The sequence below is a fragment of the Cryptotermes secundus genome, unplaced genomic scaffold (genome assembly GCF_002891405.2).
Source record: "Cryptotermes secundus unplaced genomic scaffold, Csec_1.0 scaffold60, whole genome shotgun sequence".
In the NCBI taxonomy this organism is placed as follows: Eukaryota; Metazoa; Arthropoda; class Insecta; order Blattodea; family Kalotermitidae; genus Cryptotermes; species Cryptotermes secundus.
Window position 1 is genome coordinate 118440 of NW_019731568.1, and position 23262 is coordinate 141701.

The 23262-nt window shown below is 41.3% G+C and overlaps 1 long non-coding RNA gene across 1 annotated transcript in view; it reads left to right on the plus strand.

Moving 5' to 3' along the window:
- Window positions 1–2922: 2922 nt before the first annotated feature.
- The window catches only part of LOC111867051, a 64555-nt gene continuing 44215 nt past the window's right edge, over window positions 2923–23262 (plus strand). The window contains exon 1 of the long non-coding RNA XR_002843279.2: window positions 2923–3116. This is a non-coding gene — a long non-coding RNA (uncharacterized LOC111867051). The remainder of the gene's footprint in view (window positions 3117–23262) is intronic.

Below are 23262 nucleotides of genomic sequence, written 5' to 3' on the forward strand. Positions count from 1 at the left end.
ATACAGACTGCGCTACACTAAAAGTGTAGGAGAAACACAAAAACATTCCCTTTAAAATATATATCAAGAGGGAGATCCAAGTTTCTTACGTAAGTGTGTGTGGAAATTATAAACCGATATTAAAATCTCTAATAAAGTAAAAGTAAAGCTATCCCCGTACCAGGCCGTGAAAGCCCATAGGGTTGTGAGACGTTAAGGGTCCCACATTATCTAGACAATCGGCTGAAAGATGGCGGTAAGTTTGTCAGCCTTACGCGCCGGCCGCCCTTTACTCCCCAGGAAAAGTATTTAATTAATTCCTGGTACTAATTTCTGTTTGAGGCTGAGTAAACCCTAGGGCCTAGTGCAGCTGGAAGGATTAGGTCAACTTAAAAAATCCAATGACCTCATCGGGACTTGAACCCGCGACCTTCCGGCTTGTAGCATAGCTCCTCAACCACTACGCTACAGCGTGCCCCCTTTAAAATACCTAATATTCAAGTTATTTTACTTTCATTCCAATTACTTTTTTCGATTTGTAAATATCAGCATCAGGTGGTTGACGAATATAAATAAATTTTTTTTTTCCTTGGCACTATAGCCCCAGTGGGCCTAGGCCTACCTCCATGAACTTCTCCGTTCACGTCGGTTTTTCTACATCTAACACNCATGCCTTAGACCGCTCGGCTACCGTGACCGGCATATATATATATATATATTTATTGAATTGGCAAAATGGATCGAATGAAAATGAAACAAGTGGAATATTAAACAGTTTATTATCCCAGTTTGCAATCCGCTGTTTCCCGATGGCCGGCAAGTACACCTCTCATCATGATATAGGTGTACAACAGGATAAAGGAAATAAAGATGGAAATTACAGTCTTCTGGGATGTGATGCTAAGTAATTCAGTAGAAAGTTACAAACGCATCTGGGAAACACGCTTCCTCCGTTATCAGGGTAGAAGATAGAAACATCATGTTTCTCCGAAAAGTTGGTAAGTTTCTACCAGACTGCACGGCATAGCATTCCAGAAGCCAATAATATTAATTTACAAAGAAGGTGAAGGAAATGGAACCTGATGCAGGTAACTCCTTGCCACACTGAACAAACATTAGTTTCTCAATAAGCAACCTGCTCTCTGTGGGTATCTCAAGTTATCTGACAGAATCGGCACTCCACACCTCCGTAGAATACAACCGCAAATGCGATTCTGTTTCTGAGCACCGCCCCTTGAAGGTTTACAGGAATATGCATTCGATGTAGGTTAAGCAGTGGACAACGTGCTACACAAGCTCTATTCCCAGTGAGAGAACTTCTTTGTTTGAGGTAGGAAATCGAAGTGCCCCGAATTCGTGAAGGATGAGGCAGTGAAACATTGGAAAGAACGGCCTTTTCCAACCAGGTTCTCAGTCATTGCCCCTAATTTTCTGGCCTCAATATTCGCTTATTTCAGGTAGACCTACAGAAGTACCAGTGAAGAGAAAATCTCCCTACAGACGCCAGGCGTGGCAGTTATAATCCTGTTTCGTGTTTCGTAACATTTTTATTACGTTGAAGAATANACCGCTCGAACACTTGGATCGTGGTTTCGAGTCACACTCGAGGCATGGATGTCTGTCTGTGTTTATTCTGTGTGTAGATAGAGGCCTTGCGACGGGTTGATCCCACATCCAAGGAGTCCTTCTGACTGTATCTAGGATCAAGAAACTGAAAAAGCGGTCGAGGTCCAACAAAGGACTGCAGAGCCACAATAATAAAAATAACCCTTTATGAAACTATTTATGAAAAAGTGAATGAAGTTCCATTTCAATTTTATGTAAAATAGGGGTGACACTGGCCCGGTATCAATTAAAATTAACTTCGGCGAACTTTTAGTGCAGTAGAAATAAATCTCAGTTTTAACTGAAATAAACATAGTACTTTCGGAAGCAAACTTCTCAAATATTTTGACAGACACATCCTCCGCGCATTAATTGCATAGGCTTTGTTGAAGAATGCATAATATTCTTGAAGTTTTCTGTTTGTATTTGAGACCTGGCCATTCAACCCGAATCACATGAACCTGATTTCGCTTCCATTGCATTAGTGTTTTTTCATTCATTCCTCAATGACACTAAGCCCTTTGTTGGGCCCTGGCCTCTTCTGAAGTTTCGTAATCATTTTTATACAGACGGTAGGACTCCTTGGGCGAGTGATCAGCCCGTCGCAAGTCCGCTACCTACACACTGGACAACACATACGCAGAAAAAATGCACACACAAACATCCATGCCTCGAGTGGGATTCGAACCCACAATCCAGGCTTTCGAGCGAGCGAAGACAGTTCATGCCTTAACCCTCGCGGGTACTGTTAGTCATTAGTGTTTATAAAATTATTTATATTTTCAAGTATACCTCTTTGGTAGTTCCAACCATAATTTTCAAAGGACCTACATTGTCAGTGACAATGATTCTATCGACGAATTTTATTTAGTGAAACGCTCAGAGATTTTATTTATCTACGTATATTGAAAAACAGCTGATTTACTGACTGTTGAACGGTTGTTAGTTTAACCAAGCTTTCTCAGCTGCAGAGTGGGGCGCTGTTTGTATATGCCCAGTCACTGATGTATAAGAGAGAGATGGAGAATACGATATATGTTACGCGTGCTTGCTCTACATGAACTGAGGAAAACACTACAAATCTTAGTCAGGTAGTCAGATTTTGGACCAAAAGTCGAAAAAGAGGCTTCCGGAATATGAAACACGAGTGTGTTCTTCCGCTTTTTGTTTCACGTAACGTCCCTATAATTTTCGTTTAATTTGTTATTCATGCTGTAACTTGGAACTTCTGGTTTGAGTAGTCACTAAGATTTAACTTCCTTTGCTGTAGCACGAGACGAATATTTGAATGGAAATCACTTTATGCCGTCCCAAACCGATTGTGTTCCGTGTTTATGTTCAAGTAGCGTAAACCTGATGTACGTAGTTGACTTATAACCCAGTTTAAGAAACTTGGCAAGAGCTGGCCTTCATTTGACTAATTGCGTCCCAGACTGTCGTTCGTACTGAAGGTTCTGTTGGTTTCTTGTCTGCACAGTTGCTTAAGCAGAGGCTCCTTCATTCGGCCAAGATTATTTTATTCCGACAACAAGGTAAGATTTAGGACTATTTATTTTAAATAGTATGGATTTCTTAATTCGCATATATGGTCTCAAACCAGGCATAAATAAATAAATAAATAAATAATGTGTTCCTTGCACAAAGAGTATAACATCGTAGAATGGTAATTCATACGCGTTCTCCGGTCTATATGTTTCATATCCAAAAAATCAGAACGGATTTAAATAAATTTTAGTGGAACTAGCGGTAAGAATTTTATTTTCACGAAACTCAAATTGAACTTTTTTATCTTGCTAAATCACGGCTCATCCTATAGGAAATTGTCATATAACTTAAAATTCTGGTGCTATTAACACGTTAACCTAAATTTGAATTTAAATATATATGTCGTTGTATTTATATTTAACAAAATATATATGAAAATTAATTTTTTATTCTATGTAGTGATATCTGCAGTCTGATTAGCTTTCTGGCCACGAATCTGTACCTGCTGTACACGAATATAAAAGACAATGAGACTGGAATAGTAATTAACTAAATAACTAGTTCTGTGGAGTAGAGTCATTCTGGAGAATTAGTCATTCAGTCACGAAATTCCCCACTCTTTATGGAATCCGGAACTGTTTTAATGTTTAACAAGGCATCAATGTGTTAGTCTCAGTTATGAACCAAATCATTTCAGCCCACAATCTCGTATATTTCTGTAACATACATTTTAATATTATAATCTCATCTACGATTAAGTATTCCGAGTGGCTTCTTCCTTTCAGGTTTTCCGGCGAAAATTGTGTGAGCATTCTTTGTCTCTCCCATGCGTTCTCTATCTCCCGCCCATCTCATTTTTTTTTGTTTGATCATCCTAATAACATTTGGTGAATGGTGTAAGTCACGAAATCACCATCATTATATTCTCTCTCACCTCCGGTTAGTTCTTCCCTGTATCTAAATATTCTCCCAGCACTCTTCTCAGGCACCCATAATCTACTTTTTTTCCCTAACGCGAGAGACCAAATTTCGTACTCACACAAAAGCGCAAATAAAACTATAATTCTGTGTATTTTATTATCCATAGTTCTTTATAGCAGACGCGAAAACAGAAAACTCTAAACTGAATAGTAGAAAGGATTCCCAGAATTTAATCTTAACTTCATCGTGAATGAAATTTTGATCTGTTACTGTCGTTCCCAGATACCTGAACATTGATATGTTTTGAGAGGATCTCTAAGCTCCCTGAATGTTACAGTTTTGTTCTCATTTGTGTGACGAAATATGAAAACGCTTCTCCCAATGTTGGCTTCTAGACCAGCCTCCTTACTAGCGTCTAATAGTGCGTCTATGTTCTCTTTTTGATATTTATATTTTCACCGAGTGAAACAGACAACATTATCTCCATTATACCAATCACAGCTTTTTATGCTAATTGTGTGGGACTAAGTCCCTTGTACTGCGGCCACTTCTGGCCTATTGTACCAGCCCCAGATGATAGGTGAGGGTGATTGTGGAGCAATTGATGGAATGAAGATTGGCAGGGAAACAAAAGTACTCGGAGAAAACCTGCCCAAGCACCACTTTGTCTACCACAAATCCCACTTGACCAGACCCGGGATCGAACCCGGACCGCCGCGGTGGGAAGCCTGCGACTAACCGCTTGAGCTATGGCGCGGCCCAACCAATCACAGTTACTTCATCGTCTATGATGTACTCGTGTACTGTCCTCTGCTGCTCGAACACTGGAACTGTAGGTTCCAATCTCACTCAGGGTATGGTTGTAGATCTGCGTCTCTCATGCTTTTGTGTTGTCCTGTACAGGTCGAAGTCTTGCGACAGGCAGATCCCGCGTACGAGGAACCATAGTAAAAGTCTCTAAATAAAATTAAGAACAAAAGATACACAATGCCTTGTACCGCATATTTGTTTCATGCCCGACAATAAGAAAGTAAGAAGAAATTATCACCAATAATATAGACATGAAGCTGATGATTTCTATTCAATTCCATAATCTCCTGGCTTTCTTCGACCTTCCTAATGGAATATTCTACACGAAGTGTTAAAAACCATGATGCTGACGTATCGCCTTCTTCCAAACCCTTCTGTGCAGGAAAGGAGTAAAACTGAACCTTGCTCATATGGTCATAACTAGAGAGTTCGTCTGTTATCTCAGTCAGCATGACCAGTTTCACGGGTATGTTGATTCCAGTGAGAATGTTTTAGCTACGTCTCTGCTAACTGAAATATGAGCTTCCTTGAAGTCTATGAATAGTAAATATGCTGTTATATTACTTTCCCGGTTTTTTTTGACGAATTCAGAATATATTAAACGTACTTAATCCATAAGTTTAAAAACCACATTCATTCATTAATTCTTCAATTGTTCTACAGCCCTGTGTTGGGCCCTGGCCTCTTTTTCAATTTTCTAATCCTATACACAGTCAGTAAGAATCCTTGGATGGAGGATCAGTCCGTCTTGAGGCTTCTACCTAAAAAGATTATAGCAGTATAACACAAACAGACTAAAAGCACACAGACATCCATACTTCCAGTGGGATTGGAACCTACAACCCCAGCGTTCGAGCGGGCGAAAACAGTTCATTCCTTAAAGAAAGCAGTCTTCTGGGATTTAGCACCGTGTATATGTGGTGTTAACCGACGTTTCGGAGGAACGTATCGCACCCATCNCTCTTGAGAGAATAAGTATGTTTGGAATGCTATATGTGATATTCCTCGATAATTATTGCATTAAGTTTCATTGATCATTTTACAATAGCAGAGAACTTATTTGGATAGCGCACACAAAATTGGAACGGAGCTTCTGTCTTTTGTTTATGAAAGGATAACTTGGGTTTGGGAGGGTGAGAATTGAGAGAATGAGACAAATTAGCTGCTCAAGTTAAACACAAATACTGTAGTATACTGCTATAACTCAGATTAAATAAAATGCATTCCTTGCCTATCTACCTAACATTTCATTTCGCCATGACGGAAGTTAACGTCCATTGTGGAAGTCATGTATGAAGCTGTTTTCTTAGCGTTTCTAATGTGGGTTCAGTTATTGACACTGCGATTGTGCAAGTCATGTCTTGGAATGATCTACGTTTTCGTAAAACCGTTATCAACGTATTTTTACTCTGACTTTTCAAATTACATGAGACCTTTCCATAGAACAGGTTCCTGGGGAGAATATTTAGATCGAAGAGAGATGAAGTGACAGGAGGTTGGACAAAACTACGTAATGAGCAGCTTCATAACTTGTACTCTTCGTCCAGTATAATTATAACGATGATGTCAAGGAGGATGAGAAGGGCAGGGCATATAGCATGAATGGAGCTAAGAGGAATGCATATATAATATTGGTAGGAAAACCAGAAAAGACCACTAGGGAGACTACGACATAAGTGGGTGGATAATATTAAAATGAATCTTAGAGAGATAGAATGAGGTGGTATGGACTGGATCGATCTGCCTCAGGATAGGGACCAGTGGAGGNCAAAACTACGTAATGAGCAGCTTCATAACTTGTACTCTTCGTCCAGTATAATTATAACGATGATGTCAAGGAGGATGAGAAGGGCAGGGCATATAGCATGAATGGAGCTAAGAGGAATGCATATATAATATTGGTAGGAAAACCAGAAAAGACCACTAGGGAGACTACGACATAAGTGGGTGGATAATATTAAAATGAATCTTAGAGAGATAGAATGAGGTGGTATGGACTGGATCGATCTGCCTCAGGATAGGGACCAGTGGAGGGCTCTTCTGAACAAGGTAATGAACCTTCTGGTTCCATAAAATTCTGGGAAGTCCTTGAGTAGCTGCATAATTGACAGCTTCTCAAGAAAGCATGAGTGATTGGCGAGGCCTTTTCTTCTGTCAATGTTTGACTTTTCAGTTTTACGAAAAGTCGCCTGCTAATTGTACTAACAAAGTAACATCGAACACGATTATTGTATACTTAAAAAGCGCGTTCGGCAGAAGGAATTGTAATTGACATGCTAACATCCATGTTCTTCAAATTACTTGTAAGGAAGTACATGTAAATGAAGCTGTAAGAAACATGTGCTTATACACAAGTTGAGGAATGTAGGAAAAACAGAGCATGAAGGGACACGAGTGCTCATGAAGCAGCTCGGGATGATGAGTACAGAAAATCGGGAAGTAAAACAGACGCGAGTGCTCATGAAACAGCTCGGGATGGTGAGTAGAGAAAAACGGGAAGTAAAACAGACGCGAGTGCTCATGAAACAGCTCGGGATGGTGAGTAGAGAAAAATGAGAAGTAAAACAGACGCGAGTGCTCATGAAACAGCTCGGGATGGTGAGTAGAGAAAAATGAGAAGTAAAACAGACGCGAGTGCTCATGAAACAGCTCGGGATGGTGAGTAGAGAAAAATGAGAAGTAAAACAGACGCGAGTGCTCATGAAACAGCTCGTGATGGTGAGTAGAAAAACGGGAAGTAAAACAGACGCGAGTAGAGAAAAATGAGAAGTAAAACAGACGCGAGTGCTCATGAAACAGCTCGGGATGGTGAGTAGAGAAAAACGGGAAGTAAAATAGACATGAGTGCTCCTGAAGAAGTACGACAAGATATGGAATGTAAGAAAACGCGCCATGAAAATGACACGAGTGCTTATAACACAGTGCGCGAAGATGAGTATAGAAATGCGGGGCATGAAAGGGACACGAATATATATAGAATAACAGGGGAAACCTAAGTAGGGAATAGGTTTCTTCTACAACTTAAGACCTTCCATGTAGCGTAACTCCAGTTATAAATTAATTTTTCATCTTATTTGTCCAACTTGCCTTTATTACATATAAAGAATAGTGTAATCATTTACATTCATATTGTATTTAGAATACGCGTTGCAATGTTCGAAAGGTCATCTTCAATGTATTTTAGTTGTGAGAACTGTTGTTGTGGTTATTATATCGTATCTTACGCTTTTATGGAATTTTATTCCGTTGTATTCAACCTTAACAGTACACACATGTATGATGTAGAATCTGACAGTATCCAGTGCTGTATATCTTACTTCATGCTAAAAGATAAATCTCTGTAACAGGCCGTGAAGGCCCATAGAGTTGAGAGACATCGAGGATCCCATATTTTCTAGACAATCGGCTCATAGATGGAGGTAAGTTTTCAGCCTTACTTGCCGGCTGCCCTTTACCCCCAGGAATATTCCTGGTACTCATTTCTGTCAGAGGTTGAGTCGACCCTAGGGCCATAATGCGGCTGGAAGGATTATGTCAAAAGAAAACTCCAATGACCTCATCGGGAATTGAACCCACGACCTTCTTGCTTTTAGCATAGTGCCTCAACCAACTACGCTACGGCGTGTACCCATTTTGCTTCATGTTATATCAATACTTTATCAAAAATTTGTTACATCAACTATGATGCCCTCATAATCATCATCATTGCAAGCTACAGGGATTGGGTCCTTGGCCCATTCCAATCCCACGCTTAGTCGAACACGTCCCTCCATGTGATCAGGTCAGTCTCGCTCCATTCTTCCTTTTGGGTGGTAGGCGAACAGATTCCGAGGAATTCGATCAGTTGGCATTCTTAAGATGTGTTCGTAGCAATTCTGAATAGATCTTAGGAATGCCAACTGGCAGAATTCTTCTTTGATCCTTTCAAAATTAATAAATCAAACAGGTCTTTTGACCCGTTGTTTCCTGTTAAATGTTATATGAGACAAACTTCCTATTTAACTCATTAATTAAAAAGCATTAAAGTTGATGATATACAGAAATTAAGATATAATATGAAATATAAATATTGCCATGTTATTGAGTGACTAGAGACGGGTTTTGGATTGAGAACTGGATACATTACACAATTTTACAACATGTGATTACACTTTACAGAACACTATCATACATAGAATAATTTTGTTAGGTACCGGCTTACAACGGCGGACGTTCCTCTGCTTCCGGGCTCAAGTCCTTGCAGGGTGGCGACCATCTCACTTCAACCTCATACCCTGGTAATTTCTTCGGTTGCTGGATTGACTTATAAATTCCAACCCCCAACTTCACCTGTCATTTCTTGATTAACTTCCGAGCTAAATTTGACTCCACATGTAGCTTCGGCGAAGACCGCACAGTAAAAATCCACCTCATCTGGAATCGAATCCGCGACCTTCCGGCTAGTAGTATAGTGCCTCAACCAACTGCGCTGCACTACAAGCCGTATTAGAATTAATGTTGTACTGAATGTTTTTCCTTTTCCAAGAAATTTAAAAAATTCCTTTATGCAATATACTTTTTATTGTGAGCATTTACTGATGTAAGCTGAAAAGTGTTTATGTGATCATGAAAAGTGGTCATCATAATTTTCCGATCTCCTGAAAATTAAAGTTGGTCGACAGTCATAAAATTCTCCAGCACCAAATTCAATCAACGCGTTTTCACTCGTTATTGAGTTGTTTCATGTGGACAGATGGAACGACTAAAAAACCTTTTGCAGGAATTAGATAGCACTTCAAATGTTATTAAAGATAGATATGTTTCTATATTTCTCGAAGAAATTCTAATTCGGTGCCCTATTAGGCTGGGTTTGGTTACGTGGTTTGCATTGTATTTTCTTTTATTGCTAGTGGGGTGGGACTAAGTCTCTTGTACTGCGGCCACTTCTGGCCTATTGTACTAGCCCCAGATGATAGGTGAGGGTGATTGTGGAGCAATTGGTGGAATGAAGATTGGCAGGGGAAACCGAAGTACTCGGAGAAAACCTGCCCCAGCGCCGCTATACCCACCACAAATCCCACTTTACCAGACCCGGGATCGAACCCGGGCCGCCGCGGTGGGAAACCAGCGACTAACAGCTTGAGCTATGGCGTGACCTTGCATAATGTTAATGTTAGTGTAAACGAGACAAACATTTTGCGAACAAAATTGCAACAGGTGATGTAATGCAAATTCGACATACAAATCCTAAAGCGGGCCCACATGGTCACCGCATCTTGAATGCATTATACATCGTAATACCTCGAGTAAATTTATGTTCATTTTCGGAAAATGTTTAAAACTGAATAACATATATTACCAAACAAAAACAAGTTTCTTGTATGCGTCAATACTTTCTGCCAGTCGTGTTTGAAGATATAAGTTCCCGGTTAAAGAGGATTTATTTTACTTGCTTGCAAGTATATCATTTTCAAATTCAACTAAATCTAACTCCTCAGCTAACTAACTCTGCCTTTATGGAACCCGAAGATGAATTTCCTGTTCACAGAAACTTTTCAGTTGACCCTATCATGGGCCTTTTGAAAGACACCCTTTGTTTCTTTATTGTGGTGGGTTATCCTTACACCCAGCCCCTAGAATGAAGGAGGCCAACTCGTATGCCTTATAACATCTCGGCACGGATCTCACAGAAAACACCTTTCCTTTGTTGCTTTTTACGGGCCGCTGCCTAATAACGGCCGTTGTATAATTGTTTATTTCGCGGTCGGTGCCTAGCAACGGTCTACATGCCATATTGCTTCTTTCTTAAGGCTATTCGTTCTGAATAGCCTACAGGTGTACCGCCATTTCTCATTTTCTGAGGGATGTGCTTGTGACGTCTGTGATAGCCCCCACCCTCCTTCCCCGTGGCTTGATTCTCGCGGTGATTAGTCTCCAACTGCTTCCTCATTAAGGCCGCTCGTACCGAGTGGCTCCCTAATAAGGTGTAAGCTGGACCAGATGTGCCACGATAATCATCTTTTCCAAGGGCTGTGCTTTTGACGTCTCTTCTTTCCTTTCGGAGGGGGATGAAGCCTTCGTAATGTCCAGTCACTCACTTCTCGCAGTCCGATGGAAACCTCGACTGCGCGCTTCGCGACCTGCAGTCCGGGGGTTTTGTTGAATTCCCTCTCGCTTCCTAGACTTCTGTCCTTTATGCCGTGTTTTGAATTTAAGCTTCGTCCGTCGTCTCTTCTCGCCCGTTCTTCATTTATGACTGCGGCCCTTACGCCGTGCACGAATGGTACGGCGGGTCATACGTCTGAGGGGGGCGGCTAACTCCTTCCGGGAGCCATCATCTGCCTGGGTGCGTTTCTTCGGCTGTTGGCGGTGCCCTGCGGCCAGACTCCGGTCCTTCATTGCTCCAACAGTGTCCTCCCGCGTCGCTCCGTTAGAGTCCTCAGGGTGCGCCACTAGGATCACCATTTCTTCTGGGGTTGGCTTCTTCCTCTCTAGACAGGCCTCAGTCGCTCGTATACTGACGCCCATCAGGGTTTCCATCTTTTCTTGACTGGCTTTCATTGCGCCCATCCACTCCTCATGACTAGCTTCTACTGTTCTGTTAGCTTGGTTGGCATCCATCCAGGAGACAAGTTCACCCATTCTGCTCTGCATTTCTTCGTGACTGCTTTCATCTTCTCCTGAGTGGCATTTATCTTGGGTTCCAGGTGTTCCAGTATTATTTCCATCTTGCCTCTGTCCGACTGGATCAGTCCTATCCAATCCAATTTATCTGGTCAATCCAATCCCACTTTTGACACCAGTTATCACGTGTTTGAGTGACTATCGAAGCGGTTTGGATTGGTGATCGAGTTTATTGGACCCTTTGATGCACCACATGACTACATATTGCAATTCACTGTTTTACACACACACACACCAGTGTCCACAGTCACGTCTTCAAAGGCCGTTGCTTTGGTTAATGCTTCCAACGGTAGACGTTCCCTTTCCTGGGTTCGCGAACTGTACTCGACGTCATCTACGAGCTCCTCATAGCAACAATTCACAATGACTAAACCGTAAAGGTCCTGTAACTCACTCACTCACTTACTCAACAGCGTTAGAGTTAGTTTACGACTGGCGATTTACCGTCAATCAGTTCGTCTTGGCGCCAAGCTCTTTGAGGATTACGACAAGATTTCTTTTGCAAATGAACACTTGCGGCCATAGTCCTTATATAACATCTCTGGCGTGAGAATCAGTTTTTCTGCTATGAATATGCTTCGTCTTTATCAAGTGCACGTAACACGCTTACAACATGTTATTGAAATTTCTTCCTTGTGCTGTATATACAAGTCCTTAGCAGTCGTTGCCTAGAAACGGGTCTGCGAGCCACAGTATGAACCATTCCGCTATTAGTGTGCGCAATATACCATCTCGGGGATTAACATTTTGGAACGAGAAGTGCAACCTCCACATCACATGTCAATCTTAGATGGTTTTTTCGAAGAACACATAAAGTAAACAAAGAACAAACACACTATGACTAGCGCGATAATAACACACGAACAGGATTTGTGCAGCACACATAAAGAAGTCTAAAACAGCCTTCGTCACTATTCTTGTGAATGTTGTCTGCAGCGGAGCACCGATTCTCCATGTCGTCCTTAAGTTTAATGGTAATTTGTAGTTTCTTTTTCTGAAGTTACCAGTGGGACTAACATCCCCTTACGTACAGAAGGACATGACGATAAAGCCATATAAAACAAAAGAATGTTGTAGAAAACGTAAACGAAATTTCTAAGATCCTAAAAACGGTTTAGTTTGAACAGAAAAATAGCAGCGTCAGCCACATCCGTAGCAGGAATTAGAGTTAACATTTTACCACTTTCAACATCAATGGGGACATTTTATCATTTTATTTAAAGCATATGCACGTTTCTGCTTCGCGACGAATTTTGCAAATTGACTTACAAGCAAGTTCCTGGAAAAACAGGCGGGTCTAAATTATCTGCGTGGTTGTAGCGGAGATTGGGGAAATCCATGCCCAGCGAACGTATAATTTCGGAATTGAAAATAAAAATAAGGCTCCTTGTCATGAGACGTAACGAGGCCATGACAAAAGCAGCGATGAAGAAGAAGTGCAAAAACTCATTTTATTTTTAATTTGCTCCTGTTGCACAGCATCTGCGCACCAGTGACTTTGTCGTGCTATTGTCTAAAGTACCGGTACTGGATCAGTATTGTGTACCTGTGGATTGGTTCGGAAGAAGGCGCTGGCTGTAGACAACGGCCGATGTTCCATTCATTGAATGGGCGTGGTGATTCTTTCACCAACACGCCTAGAATGGCTGGGGATTCTGATGAAGTTCTGTTCTCTCCTTGGTGGTGCTTGCTGAGTTTAATGTGTCCCTCTATGCTTTCGTGACGCGGTTAAGAACACGTGAATGCCTATTTATAAAAAATAATACTTTAGGTGAGGCCATATTTCTATGACGCCGAGCCACTATTAAATGCCGCATAAGTCCGAATATAAGGAGACCTAGGATAAAGGCAACCCCTTAGTTTTCAAGTGAGAAAAGAATAATTGTCAAAAGGAGTGAAAAATATAATATTACGAAATAATAGATTCTTTTTTATATTTATTCTTAAGGACCAGAAAATAAGGTGACCCCTTTTTCTAAGAAGCACTATTTAAAATACTGCCTTATAATCGGGCTAATAATCTATTCATATACAGCGGTGAGCAACAAACAATAGCAATTTCTATTTACCTCAAATAAATAAAAGAGCCCCATAATTTCAACTCTACATAAAACAATGTTAAGATGATCAAATTAAACAGAATAAGATGGGCTAGACTTGGGAGAAATGGGAAATATGCACAACTTTTTTTCAAAAAATCCTGTGGACAAGAGACCCCTTGGAGGATATATTCATATATAGGTTGATACTATTAAAATGGATCTTAAAGATGTAAGGTGGGAAGGTGTGAACTGGATTCATTTGGCTCAGGATAGAGTCCAGTCGTAGGATGTTCTGACCACGATAATGAACGTTGTATTTCTGTGATATCATTGGAATTCTGAGAAGCTGTACAACTGATGGGTTCTCAGGAGGACTCTACGCCATGGATTTAATTAATACGTATTGCAGGATACATGTGCATGTAGGGTCTACAAGGACCGTCTCTGTTGTCTAGTGGTCAGAGTTCCTGCCTACAGACCCAGAGGTCCAGGTTCGATTCCCGGCGTTACCAGATTTTCCGACAAGTAGTGGGTCTGGAACGGGGTTCACTCAGCCTCGTGAGGATAACTGAGGAACAATTTCAAGGAAATAGCGACTCCGGTCTAGAAAACCGAAATTAACTGCCGTCGGATTCGTTGCGCTGACCACGCGACCTCTATCCACTAAAGTTGGCACTAAATTCGCCGACAAGCGGCGGTTGCTCGTTAAGTATAGTTCACTTGCGGACTAAAGCCCCACGGAATTTGTTTGTTTTGTAGTATCTATAAGTGTACCAGATGAACACAATACATTGTGACATCCCTATTACAATTTCACTTAACAAAACTATAAAGTTCAAGAAGCTCTTTAATAGTATCACATGACGGCTGGAAACCAGACTAATGTAACAAGAAGAGGTGGCTCTTGCTAGGCAACTATGCGGTAAACACGGTTCAGCAGCAATGAATCAACACGCAACGATAGAGGAACTGTTCGAAGCGATGTTTTCTATGCGGTACACCCTGAGCACCCCCCCCCACCCCCAATTGAATCTCTGACTGTACTAGCTCGTGTGAAGGCGGGGTCGAATACATCCACAGTAGCCTTGCGAGTAATAGGAGGCGGCAAAAAGGGAACGCAGTCCCTGGGAATATAACTGGGCCATCCTGCTCCTGGGGCATATAAATATGAGGACTTGTCCCTCCAGGTTAGCGAAGTCTCAAATCTGAGATAATAAAATTTGATCGTGAGTCCCGTGGGACTCGGATCTGCGAATAACTGCGCTGTCGAGGGCCAGCAGCAATTGTAAACGATAGATCCATGCTCTTGTAAGAGAAGATTTACATAAGGATTATGATCGCAAGTGTTCAGTTGAAAAAAATGCTGGTCGTGAGTTTTAAGGGACTTGTCACCAAGAATATGTGACTGACGGTAAACAGCCAGTCGGAAAGTAACTCTGACTCTAACTCTGACTCTGACTCTGACTCTGCCAAAAATTCAAGAGGAGGGAGGCACAGAGAACTATCGACATTTTACAATACGAAAGTCCGCAGGTTGACTGGTCAGAAATTGTTTAAACACATTGTATAGCTCGTCGTCGCTTGTGGAAGAAAATTATTCGCGTACGTCTTGATGACAGTGCCGGAAGCAAGTACAGTACGTGCAGTAACAAGGAGGCTGTGGCGTAACACAAACATGATTGTTATATTGCCATAGATTCGGTCTAAAAAGAAGGCCATACATATAATACCGTATTTACGCATGTATAGGCCGCACATTTTTTGCCAAAAATTCAAGAGGAAAACTGGGGTGCGGCTTATATTCGAAATATTCGAAATCACACTTCATTTAAAAAAAATTAACGTTGCCAAATTTCGGAATAATTTCTACTCCTGAAATAATATTCCAAGAAAATTATTTTTTCTATAATTTCTGTCTGAAAATTGTGCTGCGGCCTATACACGCACGCGGCCTATACATGCGTAAATACGGTATTATAATTCAACCTTCTCTTGCACTGGTTAATTTTAATTTGCAGAGATAGTCATGAAAGTGCAACTACTTATTGGGTTCTTAGGTTGTTGTTGCCCTTTGTTGTCACTCTTCTATATATTTTTTTAATGCTAGTGGGGTGGGACTAAGTCCTTTGTACTGCGGCCACTTCTGGCCTAATGTACCAGCCCCAGATGATAGGTGAGGGTGATTGTGGAGCAATTGGTGGAATGCAGATTGGCAGGGAAAACCGAAGTACTCGGAGAAAACCTGCCCCAGCGCCACTTTGTCCGCCACAAATCCCACTTGACCAGACCCGGGATCGAACCCGGGCCGCCGCGGTGGGAAGCCAGCGACTAACCGCTTGAGCTATGGCGCCGCCTTTCTATACAGGTTACTTCTGCGACAAGTTTCGACTTTGATGATGATTCTATAACATCTGCACTGTTTGTAGCAATAATATTTATAAGATAGTGACAATGTAACACATCAACAGCCTACGAGTGCGTCAAGAAGTCGCATCTTCAAGAATTCCCCTGCTAATTAAACCCAAGTCCACATAACGTGGGCTTCTATATTTGTGATAGACATTATTTGTCATTTGAGATATAAAACGTGTAGATATTGGGTGATTTTGATATGGCAAAAATTCTGCTTAGATATGACATGTTTACTACGGAAGTGAAGTTATTCCTATACACAATTAGCGCTATGTCATGAAGACATATGCAGAAGTGGATGGAGGTGAGTCATTACAAACCCCTGCCGCCTTACCACAGTACCGATCGTACAGGAGGTTAGATGGTCTTCGGAGCCAGTTTGGACACTATAATCTTGCCTTAGTCTGAAATCGAACCCCGATTCCTCGGTGGCCCAACCCATAGCCTAGTTGCTATACCTACTGAACTATCCCACCTCTATATGTTGACCATACTGAAGGTTGTATCATTACATGGATGTACTTATAATGGAGTGTTGTGGATTCATTTTAGGGAATAATATATTGGAGTAGTTCGCTAATTTTATACACGTGGTTAACGATGCAGTTATTTAATTCTCAATAATCAACGTGAGCTGTTATTAGTTCGACCGTCCTGTTTAATTTACATAAGATGGATTAATTAAATAAAGATTTGAAAAGTACGAGAAGGAATGTAACGCCGTATAGTCCGGTAAAAGTTCATCGACATTTCGGAGGAATGCATGCCTTCCCTCTTCAGGATTGAAGTGTAAGCGAAGTTCTGATGCCCACCTTATTATAGGGGGTTTCTTATCTAACCCACACTTCGACCCTGAAGATGGAGATAAATATTCCTCCGAAACGTAGGTAGGTTTCTATGAAACTATGTGGCATTATGATCCAGCAGTAGTCACGGATGTTAGCACTTCAGATCGAGTATTTGATTCTCAGAAACACAGATAATTTGATAGCATTGTGATTTGTTTCCAAATTCTAATTTAAAGATTCAGAATTTAATTTCGAAAGGCACAAAAGATTTATTAACTCTCTGAAGTTCCGTAAGTGACTTTTAATATGCGAATTTAGTGTAACACGAGAATAGCTTTCGGCTCGCCGAATTTCGAAATAAAATTGCCTCTAAACGACCGAATGAATAAGGATTGAATAATGACCCGCATTACCGAGCTACTGTATAATTTTTAAGTTTGGCGGGATGATTGGTCACAGTCTGAATCAGATTTATAGTTTCTGGTTGTCTAATCGCTCATTTGCAAGGCTGCTTCCTTGTGACTAGTCGCCCAAAGACAGAGGACAAATTGAATTTCTTGTACAGCCTGAAGTGAAGATTGACGCCGAGGCTTGAACGGCTGCGACACATGGTCAGATTTCAAACCTTCCATCCAGCAAAAAATGACCCACCAGATCTGCCGGAAACCTGAACTTGTATATCCCTCACACCGGAAGTTAAGACCGCTTCTTGGGACAACTACAGATGGGTTCCTGTCTGTTAGACATGCAGCAATGAGGCATTTTCAATTTATGTTAAGAGGACCTCTTTCAATTCATTCGGCCACTGATCATCTGCATTCCGTTCGAAACCCATATTATTGCAAGACCCTGTTCCACATTCCCCTTGACATCATAGGACAGCCCTGTCCAACGCGGCGCCCGCGGGCGCCATGGCGCACGTGGTATATTTTTCTGGCGCCCTCCGTAATCACATATAATTGAGCCAATTTTTAATATTAATTCAAATTGTAAGACAAGAGACATTTTTGAACGTCTGAGTACTGTTAAATATTTTCGAAAATTTTTATTATTATTATTATTATTATTATTAGTAGTAGTAGTAGTAGTAGTAGTAGTAATAGCAGCAGTGTGTGGTGGCGCCCGCACCTCCATAGGCATCAGTGAATTGTGCCCGAGTACATAAGAAAGTTTGACAGCACTGGCATAGGATTTGCAAGTTCGGGAATCGATCTGGGATTGGAGCTTTTTTATGTATCGCTGTGGCAGAAAATTAGAATTGTCCGACTTTTTTATTGGCAATTTCCCATATCGAATCTGAACAACTTTATGCGACACGTGAAGTCAACTTACGACTTTCGCACAAATCAGATTTTATTATTGACTAACACAGTTAAAAATTTAAAGTGACTGTAAGATTTCGTAAAAGTCTCGCACGTCGAACTTCAGTAGCACATATGAAGCATTTTATGAAAAACGGAAAATTTGTTGTACACTGCAGTTTCTCATGCATCAGTATGATTGGAAATCTGACCTGCTGAACAATTTTCATTGCCAGTCCTCCATAACGAATTTGGGAAAATAAAACATGTCGAACGGTACGGAGGCCTATACGGACAGACATGACTGCCATACGAAGCGTCATTATTCTCACTTTGTACAGAACTGATAATAAAATATTAAATTAATATATACTTTACTAGCGAGACCGTGCAGAACACTTTGCGTTGTTCAGAATTACATGGTTTTTGGAATTTTTCCATCGTCTGGTACTATAGGGACTAGAAAAAACGATGTTTCGGAAACTGGATCTGTTTCTGTCCTCAGGTGAAGAGAGAAGACACCTACTCTGTTCGATCTCTTAGAACTAACGTCAGTGACAGTAATTGAGGTTAGTTCTTTGTAAAGAACCCATCTGAGTACGTGTCTTCCCACCTCACTTGAGGATGGAAACAGATCAAGTTTCCGAAACGTCGTGTTTTCTAGTCTCTAGAATACCGGACGATGGAAAACATCGAAAATCCAGTAATTATGAGTGTTATACACTATTGCCAGAACCCTTTAGAATCTACTTTGCATTGTTGTTCTTGATGATTACTTACATTACTGTACGTAGGTCCTTGAACTCATAGAGATGTGGTCTTGTGACTTCTGAACACGTTTCATTTGCATGGCTAGTATGAAAATGCATTCATTGTCGTCATAGTCATAGAGGAAGGGGATATTGAGAAGGAAGTTGATTCGGAAGAGCAAAACTAAAAAAAAAACCCGAGCTACATTCCGTAAAACTTACAGCCTTTATGTTTAAATTCCTCTGCTACCATTGGGCTTAGTAATATTAGAGATAGAGCATGTGTCGGACCTGTGGACAGATGTGTCTATTTCTTTTGCTCGTTCTTCGTACATTTCCACATTGTTACACTATTTCTACCGTAACAGACATGACTATGGACGACTTCCCTGGGGCTAGTTCCAGATTCCTGAAAATGTATTTAAAATCAAACCCAAGCCACCTTATTTTCCTCTGTCTGGCTCTGTAAGAATGACATGGAGACGGAGACAACAGTTGGAGAGTGACCATAATGAAATCTCTTTATTTGTTTGTTTGTTTGTTTGTTGTTCCTTATACATTTCCACGGGTACTGGACATATTCCGATCAAATTTGGCTCGTTGCTAGTGGACATCCCTAGGGAGATTTAGTCACTTGAAGAGTGTATGGAGTCGAGTCCAAGCTAATATATTTATTTCCCCATTTTTCCCTTACAAGAAAAGGGGTTGTGATGTGAGAACAATGGGGTGGTCCGTTTCTACGCCTGTCGCATCTTGTTTCTCCCGAAGAGAGCGTAGTAGAAAAGTTGTGTAAAGAAATACATTCATCTAGGAGAGAAAATACCTGGAAGATTTTTAATTTGATGCTTCGTTCACAGGATTGAGTCTTCGTTACTTCCGCCGTAAGAATGACACTGGGTGATGATAACAATAGGATTGTAGCCAAGAGCCGTGTATAACTTATTAGAGTGTTGACTGCTCCGGATGAAGGCTATAATGTAGGTAAGAATGCGCGAAAACAAATTGTTTGGTGCTGTACTAATGCCAAGGGTAAGGAAGTGTTATTCAATTGCCTTGCATTTTTACTAAAAAACAAATATATGACGACCAGACGTGTATTACCATTGCATACGGTAGTGTTAGTTTTCCTTTATATTGTAACTCATGTACGTGTTATAACTGAAAAGAGCGGACAAAATTGGGCATGAGTTTCGCACACCTAAACAAGAAAACATATCCACACCAACATGTGTCCGGCAACATTTAATTTGTGAGTTATAGCTGAAAGAGTACATTTATGCTCACAATGTCCTCCGCGGCCGGAGTAGTTGCGGATGGGCTCACAGGCACCAATAATGCAATGGTGAAGTGCCTTTTCGTTGTCAACAGGAGCTGCATAAATAAAGGGTTTAGTTGATCCCACAGGTAAAAATCCAAACGATTCAAAACTGACAAGTGTGAAGTTCACGCAGTGGGTCATCATTTACCAGTCCATCAGTTCTAGTGGGTGTTAATGAGAACATCTTGCACAGCACAGCTCAAATGTGCCGGAGTACCATCATGCCTGTACCACATTCGTGCTCTAACATCTGTAGCTGGTAACATCACGAGCGCATTGGAAGGTTGCTATCCCACTAGAAAGATATGAGCCACAAAATTTGATAACAATAAAATGGGTCACGACAGCATTCCTTCAGGTGTAACTCACAAATCAAATGTTTCCAGACTCATGATTATAGGGAAATTCTTCTAGTTTTGTATGTGGAACTCATTCCCTAAATTTGTTCGCACCTTTCAGTTTCACGCTGTATAGTATGATGTTGGTAAGGAATTCTGGAACTTCTTCATAAGTCTTGCAACTATCAGACTTCTACCACTGAGTGTCAGTTAACGGTACTTCCCAGGATTTCGCCCTGTCTGTGATCTAGCCAAGAGAGCAGAGCCGACTTCGGAATTAAATGAAGAAGGTAGGCTAACATGCTACCTTAAAAGAAATGTTAAATATTTTAACGTGCACAGATAACTTTCCACTCATAATGAAAGGAAACATAACTAGACCGGAACCTGGATTAAACGGAAAATTTATCAGAACATTTTTCTACTTCCGAAAACGTAGAGCTAAACTAATACAAATACTCTAATTTACTAACACACTGAAAGCGTACTTTTATCGAGGAGCAAGCATTAGCTCGGCCTTTTGCGGGAAGGCTTTTTACAGTGTTCACAAAAGCCGCCCTTACCCCTATTCTGATCCAGATGGATCCGGTTCACAGCTGATAACCGTGTTTCTTTTGAAGTCCATTCTAATATTAACCTTTTATCTAAGATTAATTCTCCCAAATGGTCTCCTTCCTTCTAGTTCCGAGTACTCAGTACTCCTACTCGTGGATATAACCCATCATGTCATTTAATTTAATCTTTCCGGTATAGCTCACTCGGTATAGCGACACGTTGCTAGCTGGACAACAGGAGTTCGATTCCCGGAAGGCAACAAGAGATGTTTCTCTGTTCTGCAGGGTCTAGACCGGCTCTGGGGCCACCCAGCTTCCTTTCCAATGAGTACTGGGGTCTCTTTCCTTGGGGGTAAAGCGGCCATGACTTGAAACTGACCACTCATCTTCCTCCAGTACTGAGTTCAAGAATTATGGAACATCTGCTTTCCCCGTTCGTCTTCACGGCTTTCTGCTTAATTGATTAAGCACAAAAATATATTTACCTTAATCTCCCAATAATATGTAGGGCAGAACACGACTTATGAAGCTCCTTGCTATGCGATTTTCTCGCGCTACGTATTACGTCGTCTTCTATATGCCCCAATATTTTTCCCAGCGCCCTGCCAGACCTCCTCAAAGAGCTTACTCCTTAAGGACAGTGACTCCCAAACCACGCTCAGCAGAACGTCACTCGAGCCGGCCCGGGGTGTTCCGTCACGAAAATCGAGTAATAAAGCTCTCACCGGAATTGCAAAAATAAGAGAGAAAAAACTTTCCAGTGAACTTGCTGGGTCTATGGGTCAGCGAACACCAAACGTGGTGTTAAGCATTCTTGTCCCCCCATCCCCTTTCTTACATGTCTCCAGTAATGTTAGACTCAGCTAGCAGACTGCATCACTGGAAACTCTCCTCCTGGTCTATCAGATCCACTGAGTCCACTCACGTCATGTTTTTGGCAAAGGTTGTTTCAAATTTATTTTAGCAAAATTGTTAATTATTTATTTACTTGTTATTTAACTACTAGTTGTTTAGCGATATTTATATTATTTGTTGTTGTATCCTCATGAGAACCCACATGAAAAGGAGGACATACTGGTAGTTGGGACCAGGAAAGAAAACACGGAAACTGAGGAAGAAATGCATTCTGAAGAGGTCACTGAAGACTCCGATTGCCTGCTTGAAAATCTTGAAGATTTGGTTGAGCACGCTAACAAATATATGGTAAAAAAGATGAAGTTGTTCCTCTGCTTAACTAATTAAGCACTACGCCATGAAGAGGTATGAGGGCGTGGATGTATAGATCCACGTTTTATTGACCCTCGGCATTAGTTGGAGGTGAGTGGTCAGCTTCACGCTCCGGCCTCTTTAATTCCGGGGAAAGAGTCCCGGTACGCATTGAGTAGGGAGCTGTATGGATCCCAGAGTCAATCTGGACGATTGCGAGAAGAGAAAATTCTTAACCAACCGGGACTAGAATTCCGACCCTTCGGTCGTCCAGCCCGTAGCCAGTAGCTATACCGACTGAGCTATCGCGGTTATCTAACAAATATATGAACTAAAAGAGAAGCTCTGACGGGCCTGTTATACCTCGTAGGCGGAGCAATGCTTTCAAACGGACTTGTTAGGGTCTGAGCGCCCATTCAGCCACTCCGTATGATGAAGTCTCAAAACATTTGCCTTCATTACGTCAGGTAAAGTTTCACGGTCGTGAAGCAAGAGAATAAAGGAAGCGTATCGGCAAATTGAATGTGATTCATGTAATTTGTAATCCTACTGCAATAAACCGTACTACTGCGTGAAATGCGGCCAACAACACGATTCGAAAACATGCACAAAAACGCACGACACCCCAGCTACTTGTGCGCTGTGCCAAGGCAATCATCCCGCCAACTACAAGGGATGCACAGTATACAAAGAACTAATTAATGCTCGAAATAAACGCACTCCAAGACAAAATATTCCACAGACAAACCTTCTGGAAAACAACTCGCACACAATCCTATCCCAAGGCATGAATATGCACAACAGCAAGCCAACCAACGCGCTGCCAACCTACGCACAAATAGCAACTCCAAGGGGACCCAACAACAATAATGATCAGGACAACCACTTCGCTACCTTCCTAATAGAATTCAAAAACATGTTCTCCCAACTTCTGCAACAGAATAACATGATATTAACAATGCTCACGACCGTCATTAACAAGCTAGCGAAATGAAACACCAATCCCTACGCATAACAGCCTGGAATGCCAATGGGATAACCAACCACATCCAAGAAATTATCCTGTATCTAAATATAAACAAAATAGACAT